Genomic DNA, 16,378 nt, shown 5'->3' on the forward strand with positions numbered 1-16,378 from the left:
ACAAGCTGAAGAGCTGCTCAGGAGGAGATAAGCAGTGATTAAGTATATGGCCTTGGAGTTGGAAGAAAATGGAGGCTTTATGCTTTCTAGACTGACCTGGATTTGAACTCAGGAAGCTGGTCGTGTTGCATTTTACCATCTAGGTACCGGGCAGATAATGCAAGCCTGTTTGAACTGTAGCTCCATTTCACTACTAATTCAGTTTTGTCTATAGCTCCTTAATGATGATGTAAATCTATTAGAGCAGGTGTTCCCAACCTTTTTTATGCCTTGGAGCCCTACCATTAACTGGGGGGGGGGGGGGGGGGGTCTGTGGACCCCAACTTGGGAACCCCTGTACTAGAGGATAAGGTACTAGTTCAACTATCTGTTAAACTTTGTTGGGATTGAAGATAACTTCTGTTGAAATTTTGTGGGTTCTGAGGTAGTTAATGTGATCATTGTGGGAACTGAATGCTTCTACAGCATATGGAAAAGATGAAAAGGTGATAGGGACTTTTAAAGGGAACTGGTTCATATTTGATGTAGAAACATGGGCTTTGCAGGAGGACAAGGATTGTGATCAACTGGGTATCTTTTTCAAAGGAAGATATAGGTATTATGTACTGCTAAACTTGATTTAAAAGACTGAAGGATTTCAAATTGCCTTACTTTAAGTGGATATATTAGATTAGTTTTAGGTAGCCTCTATTGATCAAGTACAGAACAGGAGGCATTCCTAAACTAGTATGAGACCACCAAGAAACCTGCTTTCCATATAAAGGTGAATGGAAGTCTAAAGTAACCCAAAAGACTGTCAGGACCAAATATGGAGACAGGAAGTGCAGAACAGGGGAGAGCTATGTCGATTGAAAATTTTCTGGCCTGTTGGTAGATTGTTTTTAAACTGAAAGAACGTGGTAATAAAATAAAATTGGCTTTAAACATAGTAATAAGATCTAATAGAATGTGTTATAGGTGCTAAAGAGCATTTTTGTGTTGACTTGGCAGCTGAATGAGCACATTCATATTCTCAAGTTTTAATTTTTAAGGATAACATTTCAAAGGATATAATGATTAAATGTCTTGAGTGGATTTAAATTTCTCAGCTTCAAAAGAGCATGATTATATTTTAGATGGGGCATTTTTATTGTGGATGTTATGTATTGGAGATGGGTCATTAGGTCCATACTTGATTCAGTTCAGCTCCGCAATTCCACGTGCGTGTTGAGTGTCCGGCCTTTTCCTCTGTGTCCATTTTCCATTTCCCTTGGATCCAGCCAGCTGCTACTTGCAGGATGAACCTGAGGTCCGGCAAAGCCACATCAGTAAACCCTTCCGCCGCTCAGACTCCACGCTGCACCGACAGTCAAGATGGGTTCTTGGACACACCAGGAGGTGGAGAATTTGGGGAGCCTTCAAACGCTAAACATTCAGCAAGAAAAGTAACACGGAGAAGTTCATCAAAGGTGAGAAAGAAACCCCCCCCCCTCTCTAATTTTCACGCAATTATTTCAGTGATTTGGTTTCTGAAGTTTCAAATGGCATTGCTTTACTGCCAAATACAAGCACTTGCATAATATGGTGCCTGTTGGTCTGTTAAATATAACAACAGTTTGCATTGTAAAGCACCTGATGCTGACCAGCACAGTTATCAGCAAGCCATACAAAAAGCTGTTGGACCGTGACCAAAAACATGGTTAAAATCTTTTTTCAAGGTTCTGTGTAAGTTAGTTTCAGACTTTGCGATGACCTGGCTGCCAGCAGTGGACAGATTAGATCAAGTTCCAAGCTGGAACTTGGAGATGCCCAGAACTCTAAAATTGCAGGAGTGAAATACTGTGATAGGAATAGAGGTAGATTTTTAAAAGAAGTACTACACAATGAAAGTATGAAGGGATTTGAAAGGTTTTTGAAATCACAAAGTTGCCTAATCTAGAGCCAAGGTAGGTCAGAGACCACTGGCATTATGGGTGCAGGGGACTTGATGAGATGCTTAAGACATCATGGAGTAATTTCTATGCTGTTGTTTTACTTAATAACTTGGGTGGCTGGTGGCGCAATGGCATCAGCACTGGACTTCGGAGCGAAGGCTCCCACGTTCAAATCCAGTCCCCCCCCTCCCCTCCCACCCCCGAGCACGCTTTCCATCTGCGCCAGGTTGAGCGTCGAGTTAGCCACTTGGCCTCATAAAAAAAAAAAACAAGGGTCGAGTCAGGAACGTTCTTACCATGACCCAGTTAATCCGAAAGGAGACCAATCCTGACATTACGCACCAGACAAGAATGGCTGACTGTCTGGTGTGACAAGCTATGAAATGAACTTAATAACTCATCTGGAAGTTTAGCAGCTTCATTCCCCCCCCAGTATTGCACTGAGAGTGTCATCTTAGATTTTTGGCTTTGAGTCTCAGGAGTAAGACCTGAAATCTCAAACCCTTGATTCCAGGGTAAGTGTGATACCAGCTGAGCTGCAGTTGAAATAAAAAGGTAGACCTCTTCAGAAGATGTTTAGGTTTTATTTCAAAGGTGATCCTGCTGCCTGTCTTAATTCATTTTAACCAGCAATTTATTGGCAGGTGGAGGACAATGAAAGAATTTTAGCTAGTTTAATGCCAATTTCTTTCCCTTTCTGGAGCAGACTGGGAGAGTTGTGACATTTGGTAATGCGCCTGGTTCCTTCACAACTACACCCAGAGCCACAAGATTACCAAGAAAACGCTGGCAGAAAGCAGAGCTCAAAAGAGGTAATGATTACACATTATGTAAAATTTTAAACCTTTATTTGTTAATAGCCCATCATTCCCAATATTTTAGTGTATTACTTACCCAATTACTAATCTGAATGGAGGATGACGGTAGGTACTGTCTCACTGACGAGTTGATGCCATCCCTTGGCTATAATAACATTGGAATAACTGCTTCACCACTCAGGGAGAACTAAGTAGCGGCCACTTTGGTGGAGCCCGAACTCTACTCAAGTGCCTGCTATTGACTGTAAAGATTAACTTTATTTGTCACATGTGCATCAAAACATACAGTGAAATGCATCATTCGTGTTAACTGCCAACACAGTCCATGGATGTGCTGGGGGCAGCCAGCAAGTGTTATGCTTCCGGCACCGCCTTGGCATGCCCACAGCTTGCCAACCCTTGTGTTTTTGGAATGTGGGAGGAAACCGGAGCACCCAGAGGAAACCAACGCAAGTGCTGGAAATCTTAAGCTGCACACAGAAAATGCTGGAGGAACTCAGTAGGTCAGGCAGCAGCTATAGAGGACGATACTTTGGGCCGAGACCCTTCATTCGGACACTCAGCTTGTCTTTGGGCGACAAGAGCAAGCAGGAGCACCCAGTAAGTCCGCCTGTCCAAGCTGCAGTCTGTGAAACTTGATTTCCGCTTCTTTCAGACATTACAGGAAGGGCTTGTTGAATCAGTTTATATCGCTTTTAGCACTGGGCATGTGGCCAAGTGGTTAAGGCGTTCGTCTAGTTACCTCAAAGTTGCTAGTTCGAGCCTCAGTTGTGGCAGCGTGTTTGTGCCCTTGAGCAAGGCATTTAACCACACCTTGCTCTAGTGTCTGTGTGAGGAGTGGCGCCCCACACAGACTTCCAATCTGCATCTTGTAAGGCATGAAAATGCCCGGCGCAGGCCTCTCATGGTCTGAGTCGACGCTCCCTCCTCCTCAGCGAGGCATTCGACAAGGTCCTGTAAGGCCCAGTGGTCAAAATTGTGAATGCTTTTGGGATCCAATCAAGAGAGGCAAATTAGATTAAAATTATTTCAATGGTAGACATCAACTTTGTGTACTCTTGTAACTGTAAGACTGGTTTCAATGGGTTCCAACGGGCTTGGTATTTGGCTTGTGCTTTATATAGCATACAGTTTTATTACATATATTTTAGGATGTAGTGGTGGCAGTTAAGTTGCAGGAAAAATGATCCAGAGGTCTGGACTAACATCCTTCTCCAAATTACATCAGGTTGTCATTTGCGGCTATGTTTCCAGCTGCCGTGGCCCTGGTCAGTAGAAATCCTTCCTTTGACCCATTGCTGCCATGTGCGAGTGACTCTGGGAATAGGGAATAAAATAAACCTGAAGAGATGGTGCTACAGAAAGGACTTCGAGTTTCTTGATTGCTGGTTTATCTCTGGGGAAGATGGTACCTGAACCAGAATAGATCCATCCTTCAGCAGGGATCTGACAGCACTAATGGGCAGAGTTTAAAATAACCTGGCCAGAGAATGGGATATAAAGCAGGAGCTCAGAGGCCTCTTTATTAGATACACCTGCATAGCTGCCTGTTAATGCAAATTGAACTCAGCAGGTCGAGCAGCATCCGTGGAAACGATGAGTCAACGTTTTGGGCCAGAACCCTTCATCAGGACTGAAGAGGGAAGGGGCAGAGGCCCTATAAAGAAGGTGGGGGGAGGGCTGGAACCTACCAGTCTTCTTCCCACTCTCCCCCCACCTTCTTTATAGGGCCTCTGCCCCCTCCCTCTTCAGTCCTGACGAAGGGTTCCGGCCTGAAACGTTGACTCATCGTTTCCACGGATGCTGCCCGACCTGCTGAGTTCCTCTGGCGTGTGGTGAGTGTTGCTTTGATCCTAGCACCTGCAGATTATTTTGTGTTAATGGAAATATCTAATCAGCCAATCATGTGGAAGCAACTCAATGCATAAAATCATACAGACGTGGTCAAGCGGTTTGGTTATTGTTCAGAACGGGGAAGAAATATGATTGCTGTGACTTTGACTGTAGAATGGTCGCTGGGGTCAGACAGGGTGGTCTGAGTATCTCAGAAACGTGGGTTGTCATGCACAACAGTCTCTAGAGACTATGGGCAAAGGTGCCATTACACAAAAGCACACCCAATGGGTGGCAGTTCTGTGGGCGAAAGCACCTTGTTAATGAGAGAGTTCGGAAGATAATGGACAGACTAGTTCAAGTGACAGGAAGGCGACAGTAACTTGTACAGCCACACGTTACAATAGCGGTGTGCAGAGGCGCATCTCTGAACGCACAGCACGTCAAACCGTGAAGTGGACAGGCTACAGCAGCAGAGGACCATGAACACACACTCAGTGGCCACTTTATTAGGTGCAGAAGGTGTCTAATAAATTGGCCACCAGGTGTATGTATAAAAGGAAATCTAAATCTGTCTGGTAGATGGAGCATACAGTACATATACAGTACTTGAGAGAAATACAAGACTTCTATTTTGATGCAAGGAGACTGATGAGTAAGGCAGATGAAATGAGGGTGTTGATTAACACTTGGGGAATATGATATTGCTGTTATCATAGAGACATAGATAAACAGGGACAAGACTGGGAGCTTAGCATTAAAGAGTATCAAATCTTCATGTGTGATTGGTAGGGGAAGGGGAGGTGGGGTTGCAGTGTTATTCAAGGAGCTGACTAATACAGAAAGGAGGGGAATGTCCCACAAAGGGATATTCAAATCGCAGTATATGGCTGGAGCTTAAAAAATTATTCAGCTGGGAGGGTACTACAGGCCTTCACGCAGTTAGTGGGGATAGGTGTGCAGATAAGCAGTTAGATCATAGAAATGGTGGTAGTAGGGGTATTTTAACTTCAGTAGTATTCATTGGGAACAGTTTACTGTAAAAGATTTGGCGGGGATGGGAATTTTAAAGTCCATTGAGGTGAGCTTTATGAATACTCGGTTCTACTCGACAGAGCAGGAACGTGTGTGATCTTTGGGACTGTCGTTGGGCAAATCAATGGGTGAACATGTCAGAGAGTTTCTGTCGGTTTACAGTGGAGAGCACTCTGCCCAGTGACATCACAGCCTGGTGTAGAGCTCCCAATGAATGGGATTGCAAGAGGCTGCAGAGGGTTATAGACTCAGCCATTTCCAACTCCGACAAAAACCTCCCCTCCATCGTGGACACATCCAGGAGGTGGCACCTCAGGAACATGGCATCCATCACTAAAGGTCCTTGCAGTCCAGGACTTGCTCTCTTCTCATTTCTAACTTTGGGGAGGAGGTACAAGATTCATAGTGTCAATGACTCTATGTCATTGACTCTCACAGATACATAAAATAAAATGTTTTATATTATAAATCATAAAATTGCATATAATTATAAACATACATTACAAAATATTAACTATAACAGTGGAGGAGTGGGGTGCCATGGTAGTGTAGCAATTACTGTGATGTTATTACTGCTCAGGACATTAGAGTTGAACTTGGGTGCTGTCAGTAAGGAGTCTGTATGACCTGTCCGTGATAGTGTGGGTTTCCTCTGGGTGTGCCGGTTTCCTCCCACCCTCCAAAGATGTATTGGATGGTCACTGTAAATTGTCCTGCGATTAGGCTAGTGCTAAATAAGTGGGTTGCTGGGCAGCACAGCTTGTTGGGCGGTGAGGGCCTGCTCTGACCTGTACCTCGAAGTAAATTAAAGGCAGTAGACAAAATGGTCACAGTGGGATTGAGAATTAAGGTAGTGTGCAACAAGAAGTTTAGTCCACTCTTGTGGACGGAGAAGAGAGCTCTGCGAAAGTACCCTGCCTTGATTTCTCTGATGACAAGGAGACCATACTGTGAATATCCACGTGCCATGGGCTTGAATGGAAGGAGTGGAAGTACAGGAACAACATGGTTACCTTGGAGGGGGAGCAGAAGAAACAGATGTTGCTGGGACTGATAGGACTGGTAGCTCCTGAGAATGGTTTTCGTTAGCTTGGGTCATATTCTTTAGAACTGAGATCTGAGGGAGGATGACTAATGTTATGGGGGAATTTTGTGAAGGTTATTTTTCCCTCCTCAGGATCAAAAACCAGGATTGATAGAGTAACTGCTGGAAGAATTTGAGGGCCAATAAGGAATTATTATTTTTCTTTTACCTGGTAGGGGGTCTGGAACTTACAGCCAGAAAGGGTGATAGTTCCAGAGACATCTGAATGTGTAATTGACCTGCAAGACTATAGATTTACTGCTGGATAGTGGGATTAAGCTGGATAATTTTTTATCAGCTGGCACAAATATGCTAAAACCCTTCCAATATCAAATTTTCATGATTGAACTAAATAAGGTAGCACAGTTCTCTTGTCAGGACAATTGTATCGCTTTTTCATTTCCACTTTAAATCTAACATGATTGGTGATTCTTACTTGATTTTATTTTTTATTGCTTCTAGACTTGGATTCCACTTCCTACACAACAAAATCCAACACCCGGGTGAGATTTCAGAAGGTTCATCAGGGGCCAGTAACTAGGAATAACCACATCCCCAACCAAACCCTGCCTTCCTTACCGATCTCACCTACTGTGTCTCCTGGTAAGTACAGGGTGGCTGAAAATGAATCTAGAAGGAGGGATGTGTGTTAGTAGCCATTGTTTTCTGACCTTGGAGGTACTGCCTGCCACCAACAAGTTAGTACAACCAATTTCAACAGAGGATGGGCTGCGTCTGTGTCTAGGGAACCCTTTCCCTACTGACCCCTCTTATTGCAGTCACAGATCTTAATTAGTTTCAAATATTTATTCATCTTCACTTAAAAATCAATCGGACAGCAATTTTTGGGGAAGTTGGGGCTTAGTTTCAATGGTTCAATTTAATGTCAGAGAACGTATACAACCTGAAATCCTTGCTCTTCACAGACATCCATTATATATAGAGAAAAGAAAAATAAATGAATGACAGAAGAATGTTAGAAATGCCCCTCCACCCCCTCCCAAAGCCCCCTTCCTCCCTCCACACACAAACAGCAGGGGTTGTCTGATTCACTGCCTGTTCTGGTAGTCATATTGTACAATGGAAATGTGATCTTTAATCAAATGATTGTTTGGAATAGTGATTATTGTTTCTAATTTAGGAGTGTCTATGCACATATGAATTACATACGGGTTTGGGTCTAGCTGTTTGGCTGAGGGTCTGTCTAGGAGGATTAGTTGCAGTAGGCCTGGAGAGGAGATGGGTGTTATTGCGTCAATTAGCTCACCGGTAAATATGCCCTTCTCTGGTCTGTCATGATGAACCATGGCCATGTTCTCTTGCTACTGCCATTGGGTAGAAGGTACAGGAGCATCAGGACCTGCACCACCAGGTTCAGGAACAGCTATCATTTTCTCCCTTTAACCAAGTCTGATAAGTTTTCTCTGCTCCAACAGACATGGAAACTTGTAGAAATCTGGACGGAAGCTCAGTGCCCCTGGAGATGACGTTCTCTATCAATCTCTCAATGGAGACAATTTCTCTTTTTGACAAGAAGGAACTCTTTAATGAGTGAGTACTGGAAGGACTTTCCAACAGTAGACATTGACATGGTCAAAAAAAAAAAAAATTGTTGAGCTTTGGATCTGCAAAGAAATTTGTCTATGGGAACATCAAACTGATCAATCCATGAAGTTTTTAATAAAATGAAAATCAAAAATCTCCATATGCCAGAATCAGAATCCAGTTTAATATCACCGGCGTAAGTCGTGAAATTTGTTGTCTTTGCAGCAGCAGTACAATAAATACATAGAAAAAACATGAATTATAGTAATCTTGTATATTTCAAACAGTTAAGTAAGAAGTGCAAATATAGAAATAAAGTAGTGAGACCGTGTTCATGGGTTCAATATCCATTCAGAAATCAGATGGCGGGAGGGAAGGAGCTGTTCCTGAGTCATTGCGTGTGTGCCTTCAGGCTCTTGTACCTCCTTCCTGATGGTATCAATGAGAACAAAGCATGACCTGGGCAATGGGAGAACCGAACTAAAATGGATATTTCTGCCTGATCTGTATGCTCCCAGCACTCTTATAATATATTTTTTGATTAAAAACAAGCCACAAAGCTTACACTTACAAACATTTAGGCATTAATTTAAAAATAATTCCTTTTTGAATTTAAAATGAAGAGGGAATTAAAACTGGTATTAATATAAGATTGGTGTAACTAGCTGCCTGATGGTCAATGTGAACTTGGTGGGCTGAAGAGCACAAATCCATGCTGTATCTCTGACTCTCTAATGAGAGAACGTTTCAGGGGGAAAAAAATGAGGAGCAACAAAATTAATCATGAAACCCTTTAAATCCGCTCTGGCATTCAATTCGACTATGATTGTTTAATTCCCTGTTTTCCGTAATTAATGCACTATGATTCTCTATTGCTAAACGAAAGCATCGGGGGATTTAAATGGAATGAATGTGAACAAAGGCACTGAACAGTAAATTGGAAATGAGGCTCTTGTTCTTTCTGGGAGGGTTTTGGAAGCAGTTGGCAAAGTCAAGAGGAGAGGCTTGAAAGCTGCAACAAGATTCTTCAAGCTTGAACCAAAGAAACCAGAGACTTGAATTAGACTGAAGTTGGAGGGATGACTTATTTTGGGGTATTGGCTTCAGTCATAAACTCACTCTGACTGGTGGAAAGCTAATAGGGGTGCATTAGAAGCTAGCAGACTTCTTAATAAACACTGTGACCATTCAATTTAAGCCCTGCTCTAATGTTTGGCAGTCACCAGCTCCTGTGGAATTAATTGCATATCCACGAGGAAGTAGATTGTTATTGTTCCCCCAGTACCTAATTATGTCATAATTGCAGATTATCATGAGGATTGGTAAATTACGATGTCACTTCATGTTAAGATTAGATGAATGTTATCAGGTTGTATTCTGCACTGTGGGTTCTTCTGCAAGAAAATCTATTCTGTATTATCATAGAAAAGCCACAGGCAGGAGGAGCTTCAGCCTTGGTGGGAGGACAAAGGATTGGGACCAGCTCTACACGAGCAATCCAGCTGGTCCCAATTCTTCATCCTCTCATCAATACCCTGCAACTTCTGTCCTTCCAGATACCTGTCTCACTCCCCTTTGAAAACTGCCTTTGAGTCCACTAACAGTACGATCTCTTGCAGTGCTATCCATGCACAGCTACTATTACTTTAAGGAATTTCTTTATGGTTCTTCCATTCAACTGAACACTCTTCAGAGCCCTCACCTATTTCCTGAAGTGTAGTGCCCAAAAGCGGGTGTAGTATTCCAAATATAGTTGAAATAGTGTTATATTAACATGAGATTCTTCAAATGCTGCAAATCCAGAGCAACCCACATTCATTTTGTGGCTTTTTGCTCTTGTACACTGTAACAACTATAAAGCACAGGATTCGACATGTTTGTTTAAAGCCACTTACAGCAGTCTGAGCACATTATCATATTAGTTCTTGCGTGCCTTTTAGAATAATCTTATTTATGTTTCACCTTATTTTTCCTACTAAAATGTAACGCTTCACATTTGTCATCTTCGCATTTCACCAGCCACCCATCCGCCCATTCCACGGGCCTATTTCTTGAAGTCTTCCTCAGAGTTTACTATGCCTTCAGGTTTGTACTATCTTAAAATGTGGCAATCGTGCCCTGTCCACTTGAATCCAAGTTGATAAATATATGAAGCAAACCAATGGTACTTGTGCTGATCCCAGCGAAGCTTCCACTGTGCAGTTCCTTTCTCCTCTCTGGAAAAAGCATTCCTTATCTGTCCTGTTTACTATTACTTGGCCAATTTTCCACAAGTGGCACTATTAACCCCTGTATTTCCTGGTCTTTGATTTTGATGACAGCTTTAATAGTTGACACCTTGTCAAGTCACTTCTTACTGTCATTTCGACCATAACTGCTGGTACAGTACACAGTAAAACCGAGACAACGTTTTTCAGGACCATGGTGCTACACAAACAATACAAAAACTACACTGAACTACGTAAAAAAACAACACAAAACTGCACTAGACTACAGACCTACCCAGGACTGCATAAAGTGCACAAAACAGTGCAGGCATTACAATAAATAATAAACAAGACAAGAGACACCAGTAGAGGGCAGTAGGTTGGTGTCAGTCCAGGCTCTGGATATTGAGGAGTCTGATGGCTTGGGGGAAGAAACTGTTACATAGTCTGGTTGTGAGAGCCCAAATACTTCAGTACCTTTTGCCAGATGGCAGGAGGGAGAAGAGTTTGTATGAGGGGTGCATGGGGTCCTTCATAATGCTGTTTGCTTTACGGATGCAGCATGTGGTGTAAATGTCTAATGGCAGGAAGAGACCCTGATGATCTTTTCAGCTGACTTCACTATTCACTGCAGGGTCTTGCCATCTGAGGGTGCAATTTTCGATCCAGGCGGTGATGCAGCTGCTCAGGATGCTCTCAATACAACCTCTGTAGAATGTGGTGAGGATGGGGGGTGGGAGATGGAATTTTCTCAGCCTTTGCAGAAAGTAGAGACACTGCTGGGCTTTCTTTGCTATGGAACTGGTGTTGAGGGACCAGGTGAGATTGTCTGCCAGGTGAACACCAACAAATGTGGTGCTCTTAACAATCTCTATGGAGGAGTCATCGATGTTCAGCAGAGAGTGGTCCAACTACCTCTTGGAAGTCCACCCAGACCACATTAACTGGTTTCCCTCATCAACCCTCTCCCTAATCAATACAGGTGACAGTTAATTCTATTTCTTATTGTTTCCAGAGCTACTCCCACCATCAACATTAAACTATATTATTCTTCTTCCAGCCTGTTGTGCTGCTAGGGTTTAGGGCAGCAATGAAGGTCCTTCATCTCCAGCAGTGTTCAGGGCTTCTTTCATCATGTCAGTAGCTTCCTCTTGGTTTTTACTACTGTCAGTCATGCAAGTCCCAGGTGGAGACTCAGGAATTACTGTCACACTCAGATGTTAAAGGATCTTGTTCCATAACAATTTTGTTTGACCAGTCAGCGTTGTTAACCCTGAGCTGGACCCGAACTTGGAGGACTGGTGGACCGTTGTTAGTCTGGCCACTACCCTTTGGCCAGTTTGGCATAGGTGACCCTACCGAGAGCCGAAGTATGAAGCCCTGGATCCAGCCAGCATAGCTCTCTGGGTCACTGAGGCATGCAAGCCTCCGAGCCATGGCAAGGTTGTGATCTTGTAGGATTAAACTATATGGTTTATAGTTATTATGTTTATCCCAAGGATGCAATATTTGGGGGCTGTCCTACAGTCTGACAACGTCCCAGAATCAATGGATTTTTGAACAAAATAAACTGCAATTGTGGCTGTAATGAGTCTCGCATCTTAGAATGATTGGTTGTTGGAAAAGAGGGGCTTGCATTTCTCTGGTATTTTTCATAATGATGGGACAGTCCAAGGTGCTTTACAATCAATGACATGTATTTTAATTGTAGAGCCTACGCTTGTATAGGAAACATCATTCCCAATCCTTATACAGCAAGATTCCATAACAGCAAAGCTTTAATGACTGAAAATGTATTTTTTTTTTTTGTGGTGTTTATTGAAGGGTAAATATTGATTGATTATAGTGAGCTGGAACCCCACTGCTCTAATGTGCACTAAGATCTTTTGCATCCGCCTGAGGGGGCAATCAGGTTTTCCAAAGAACATTGCACTGACAATGAGTCAATTCTGACTGTGTGGCCCTCCCTTAGTGCTGTGCTTCAACCACAGGAGTGAGACCCGAGTCCATAACCTTCTGTATGGAACACAGGTAATTAGTAGAGTTGGTAGTGGGAGGAATGCTGATCAGGCAACACACACAATGCTGGAGGAACTCGGCGCATAAGGCAGCAACTATGGAGAGGAATAAACAGTAGATATTTCACGCTGACCTCCAAGAGGACCACAACTTCGTTGTAGAGTTTAGAGGCTTGCATGCCTTAATGGCCCAGAGAGCTGTGTTGGTTGGAGTGAGAGCCTAATGCTTTGGCTCTTGGTCACCCATGCCAAACGGGCCAGACCGAGTGGTCCACCAGTCCTCCCGGTTCAGGGGTTCAGCTCAGGGCTAACAATCTTTTTTAAAAGAAAAAAAATTGTTACAGAAACAGCAATGAAGAATCATTCTATATTGGTGTGCAACTCTATGGACAGACAGAGATGGAGGACTTTAATTGCTACCCCAAATGCCAGTGGTGTAATGGGCAGTGAGTCAAGGCGAATTTCAGGCCGAGACCGTCATCAGGACTTGATCGTCAAGCAAAATGTGTGGCCCTGGATTTCCAGCACTGGAAAATCTCTTGTGTTTATGATATGTTAATCATGTCACTAAATCAAAATCTGTGTTTATCATCACTGAAGTACGTCATAAAATTCATTTTGTGGCAGCAGTACTGTATAAGATATGAGGTTACTATAAGTTGTAATTAAAATATTTATAGTCGCCTAAACTGCAAAATATTTATAGTCGCTCCAAATGCAAGTCGTCACCTGATCGGAAAGTGATTTAAGACACCAAAGGGCAAAGAGTATTCTACTCTCTCAGCTCTTCACATTCACATTCTCTGAGAACTAATTTAAATATATGCACCAAAAGATTCTTTATCCTGGGATTACTTGGGTTAGTAATACCAGCTGTGAATGTGAAGTATGTGGGTCACTGGGGTAATTTTTAAACCAGAAATTATTTTATCCAGATAATATTGTTTCCTGCAGGAAAAAAATCGTCAAGGAATTGCGAAGTTCAACTGAAAAGACACTTCAAAAATCCACTCTTCCACTCAAAACCCGCAGTGTACCTGATTATTCACTTGTTCTCGGACTGGTGAGTTTCTTGCTGCGTTTCAGTATTTTAAAATATAAACTACCCCCGAAGTACTTCCACCACCGGGATGAGTCTTTGAGCTGAGGTACTGTTGTGAATGAAGCTGAGATTAATGTTTGGCTGCATGAAGGTGTGATGAACCCCTTGTGGCTAGGACAATGCTGCAGTGTCAGCATCTCTGTCACAGTTCCATGCTGAACAATTCTGGATAGCATCTGTCCCAAAATCCCCTCGTCTGGCACTCTTTCATCTTTCAGCCACAAGCTTGTGAGGTCAAGTCCAGCTCAGAATCAAGAGTAGGGTGGGTGGTCGGTGGTCACTGGTCACCTGCTGTGCCTCAGTTAGATATGCATTTCACTTTTGATTTGAATTGGGGCTGGAAGAACACCCGATTTCTTTTTGTCATTGGTCTTATTCTGGTTGCAGGACAAGTGGTCGGTACCGTAGAACATCATAGCCTTCTTCCCTGTTGCCAGCCTTAATGCCGCCCTGAACTGCAGTTGCAAGCATTTGAGGATTTGCAATGTCTGTCTTGTGTTTTACTTTGTTATAGGTGAAGTATTGCAATTGAGTCTGGATTCCCCATTATTGGAAACACAATAATGGAGGCTTTGGAGAGGGTGCAGAAGAAGCTTCCCAGGGTGCTGCCTAGATTGCATGGCATGTGCTATAAGGAGAGATTAGTCAGGCTTGGATAGTTTACACTGGAGCAGCAGAAGCTGGGGAAGATGTGATAGAATTTTGTAAGATTGAGAGGTATAGATAAATAGCTGTTAGCTTTTTTTCCCAGGGTTGAAATATCCAATTTAGCACACATTTAAGGTGAGAAGGTGCAGGTTCAAATATAGTATGCTCTGGGCAAATTTTGTTTTACCGAGTGGTGGGTGCCTGGAAGGCCCTGCCTGGATTGGTGGAGGAGGCACATACATGCGACTCTTAGATACGCATGTGAATATGCAGAGAGTAGAGGGATATGGACATTGTGTTGGCAGACAGGCTAGTTTAGTTGGGTGTTTAATTGGTTTGGCTGGACATCATGAGCCAAAAGGTCGTTCCTGTGCTGTGTACTATTCAATCTTCTGTGTGTGGCGGTCTCTCGCTCACTGCTCCCGAGGGAAGGTCCTTGATCCATGTGGTCTCTGTGTCTCTGTCTCCCTTGATGCCATCAGTGGATGGTGCTGTGGTGAGATTTATTTGATGCCGAATGTGGATTTGGACTCGGGTTTGTGATGTGTTCTAGTTCCAGTCACTTTTTTTTGGTTAATACTTTTGGGTGACGTTTGAATCTGGAGATAATGAACGCTGAGCTCAACTGTACTGACATGTGTATTTTGATTTTGTGTTTGTCACTGGGTTCTTTTGCCATTTGTGCAAATCAGATGATTTGGACAAAAGGATCAGATGATGGGGGGGTTGCGGGGTTTTGTTTTTCTTTCAAAGGTTTGGTTCCATGGTTCTCTGTTTCATGACTGTCTGTGAAGGAGATGAATTTCAGGGGTGTATACTGCATGCGTACTTTGATAATAAATGTACCTCGAATCTTCAGAATCCAATCCACAGAAAATGCCCTCCTTTGCCCATCATCCATAACCAAGTATGGCATTTTTGTTCTTCCAGGGCACAGAAATGGAGAATGTCTCATGTGGGCAACAATTCCTAGTTCTGGGTCCACCCAACTGCACTCAATTGCTGTTTGATATCTCTCGTTTAATTGCAGGATGAAACGCTCGTTCATTGCCAGCTAACACCCATGGAAGATGCAGAGTTTGAATTTCCTGTCCACTTTCAAGATAAAAACTATCAGGTTTGCCCCTCCTGGAGTTTAGGATTGGTGTCTCAGTGTGTAGTGCTGAAGTGCAGTGACTGACCAGCTGGCTCATACCAAAGTTTATGCTTTACGTAGACTGCCTCGCATCCCACCTCATCTTCCCAGTGACAGATCCATTCCTGGTTAGTGAGTTTTCCCTTCAGTGCAGGATATTTACCTCTGCATACTAGCATTCTCTATGCCTCCTGATAAATAATTCTCTCCTGAGCTCCCTACCCCATATATTACTGGGGGAGTCCAGGACCAGATTGAACAGCTTCAGAATAGAAGACTATCCTTTAGATCAGATGAGGAGGAATTTCTTTAGCCACCAGGTAGTGAATCTGTGGAATTCATTGCCATGAATGGCTGTGGATGCCAAGTTATTGGGTACATTTAAAGCAGAGGTTGATGGGTTCTTGATTAATCAGGGTGTCAAAGGTTATAGGGAGAAGGCAGAGTGGGGTTGAGAGGGGCAATAAATCAGCCAGTGGGGAATAGCAGAACAAAGTCGATGGGCTGATTGGCCCAATTCTGCTCCTATGTCTTGTGGTCCTGTACTTGTGACTCTTATCAGAATATAATTTTGAAACTGTAGAATACAATTTATTGCTGCTGCAATTAAAACTATTTAAAAATGCATGTTGGGCAGCATCTCTGAAGAGAGAAAAACAAAATTAACATTACAAGTTAGAAATGGCCAGATGATAGATGACACGCTGTTCCTTGAGTTTCAATGGAATCTTAAAGTCTCTCTTTGACTAATCCGTCAGTCTCCTGTGTGGATATCTCATGTGATGTGGCTCCAGTTCCAGCTTGCTAGCACAGCCACAAAGCACTATGCATTTTAGTACGAAATGCTGGTGGCTGTTATCAACAAGGAACCTGTTCCTAAGCAACTGCCAGTAATAATCCCCAAACCAGTTCTTAAATAGTTCCCAAGAGTGCAGATGAAGTCTTACTGTCACCACTGGTTCCTGCTGAGACACACTTCCCCAGCTGATGAATGTGATGCTCCACGAGCTAATTCACGGATCATGAAAGCAGCACATCAC

This window comes from Mobula birostris, chromosome 26 (assembly GCF_030028105.1).
Source record: "Mobula birostris isolate sMobBir1 chromosome 26, sMobBir1.hap1, whole genome shotgun sequence".
NCBI lineage: Eukaryota > Metazoa > Chordata > Chondrichthyes > Myliobatiformes > Myliobatidae > Mobula > Mobula birostris.